We start from the raw sequence: 2500 nt of genomic DNA on the forward strand, positions 1-2500 counted from the left end.
CCCGGATGACGGACCTACCTGGCCCGGCCCCGGACCCGCGCCGCTGTTGGCTCGGGATGCTCTCGGGCGGAATAATCGCTCCCGTCAGCGGCGCTTCAGCTTTGGACAATTTCACGACCCGTCTTGAAACACGGACCAAGGAGTCTAACATGTGCGCGAGTCATTGGGCTGTACGAAACCTAAAGGCGTAATGAAAGTGAAGGTCTCGCCTTGCGCGGGCCGAGGGAGGATGGGGCTTCCCCGCCCTTCACGGGGCGGCGGCCTCCGCACTCCCGGGGCGTCTCGTCCTCATTGCGAGGTGAGGCGCACCTAGAGCGTACACGTTGGGACCCGAAAGATGGTGAACTATGCCTGGCCAGGACGAAGTCAGGGGAAACCCTGATGGAGGTCCGTAGCGATTCTGACGTGCAAATCGATCGTCGGAGCTGGGTATAGGGGCGAAAGACTAATCGAACCATCTAGTAGCTGGTTCCCTCCGAAGTTTCCCAAGTTGTGCCTTAACCTAACCCAAGTTGTGCCTTAACCTAACCCAAGTTGTGCCTTAACCTAACCCAAGTTGTGCCTTAACCTAACCCAAGTTGTGCCTTAACCTAACCCACGTTGTGCCTTAACCTAACCCACGTTGTGCCTTAACCTAACCCACGTTGTGCCTTAACCTAACCCACGTTGTGCCTTAACCTAACCCACGTTGTGCCTTAACCTAACCCAAGTTGTGCCTTAACCTAACCCAAGTTGTGCCTTAACCTAACCCAAGTTGTGCCTTAACCTAACCCAAGTTGTGCCTTAACCTAACCCAAGTTGTGCCTTAACCTAACCCAAGTTGTGCCTTAACCTAACCCAAGTTGTGCCTTAACCTAACCCAAGTTGTGCCTTAACCTAACCCAAGTTGTGCCTTAACCTGCTCTGTAATTGGCATATGACACGTTACATTAATCCAGTGTTGTCTAACCACAACCCTCTGAATATAGTTCGCTACTCGCACCGCCCACCCTCTTGTGTATCGTTTCATGTTCAACACTTCGCAAGTGTTGCTTACTTTTTACATGCTCCCGCTGTACACTGTAATGTGGACGACTGCAGGATGTACATCGCCCCCCCCCTCCCCCCTGCCTTCGCACGCTGGTCGTTCAGGTGCTTGCGTGTTCAATGCCCTTCGCAGCTGTTCACTGGCATTCGCATGTCGAAGCGCTCAGTCTACGTCGTGGTACGGCCTGTGTCCACTGTCCGCTGATGTCGTAAGCTTAACCCTCACATTGTACTGCACATAGGTCCGTATGTACTGAATGATACGCTGTGGCACATGTGTGACTGTACAACGACTGCGCCCAACAACAGCGAACCATACGGTCCAAATGTTGTGCACTCAGCCACGTGCCGTCTCCCCATAACAGCTACATTGCAGTGTGGTACGCCATAGAGACGTGTGGGAGTAACGGACGCCCTGGATGGCGATCAGCATGAGCCGTCTGTTGATGTAGTGGCGCGTGTATTCAAACGTAGTCGTCTCTTCTCACACAGTGTGATAGCATGGTGCACCGCGTTCCACATCTGCGACATGGTACAGATGCTGGTTGACAGTCGGTCTCGTAATGGACATCGCATACGTAGGGGGCCACCTCCCACGTGTTCTCTAGTCGTGCACATTTTGTTGCGTGTATGTGGGCAGACGTAGTGTGTCGTGACACCTAACAGACAGGTATGCAATAATCGTAGCATTTGCAAACTGGGATGGACGTCTACGTTTGCTGGTGACGTTACGCAAATGAACAACTGGTAAACCCATTGTGGTGCGGTTGTTGTTGCTGGAGGTAAATCAGTAAGGGCAAATCTGTGTGTGAAGCGATACGCGGCGGTGGCTGGGCGGGACCGTCCCCGGCCGGTGAGGGGGGGCCGCCCGGCGTGCTGGCCGCGCGGTGCGTGGGCGCACGCCCTACAGCCGGCTGGTGGGGGCGCCCAGTGGCAGGCGCGCCGGCCGACGGACGCGGCAGGCGGCGCAGCTGCGCGCCGGGGCACCCTGCGCGCGGCGCCGGGCGGCCAAAGTGGGTCCTCGCGGGCCCGGTGCGAAGCGCGGTGGACATCTGCAGTGTGCTGGTCCGACTGAGGACTGTGTGCGTTGAGGATGCGCCGCCGCCCGGCACTCGGCGCCGCGACGCCGTCTGCTGCTCGGTCGCCCCAGCGGTTCTCGCTGGTGGTTTGTATCGCAGTTGTGCAGACGTGTTGGCACGTGCGCTGTGCTGGGAGAGTTCGCTTCGGCACCCACGTGGGGCCTTTGCCCTTCTGTGGCGCTGGCGTTGGAGCTGCCGGTCACCGTAGGTGGCGCGTGTTGTCTCCCGCCGGCAATGCCACGACAGCACGCTCCCGGGCCTCTGTCGGCAGCGGCAAGCTCAGTTGGGAGCACGGGTGGTCGCACCTAAAGCGTCTACTCGCCTAACTCCGGGCGATTGCGCCTCTCTCGAACCCGACCAAGTACTTAGGACGGCGCTGCGCGCCGCCGGGACCT

The sequence above is a fragment of the Schistocerca cancellata genome, unplaced genomic scaffold (genome assembly GCF_023864275.1).
Source record: "Schistocerca cancellata isolate TAMUIC-IGC-003103 unplaced genomic scaffold, iqSchCanc2.1 HiC_scaffold_649, whole genome shotgun sequence".
Lineage (NCBI taxonomy): Eukaryota > Metazoa > Arthropoda > Insecta > Orthoptera > Acrididae > Schistocerca > Schistocerca cancellata.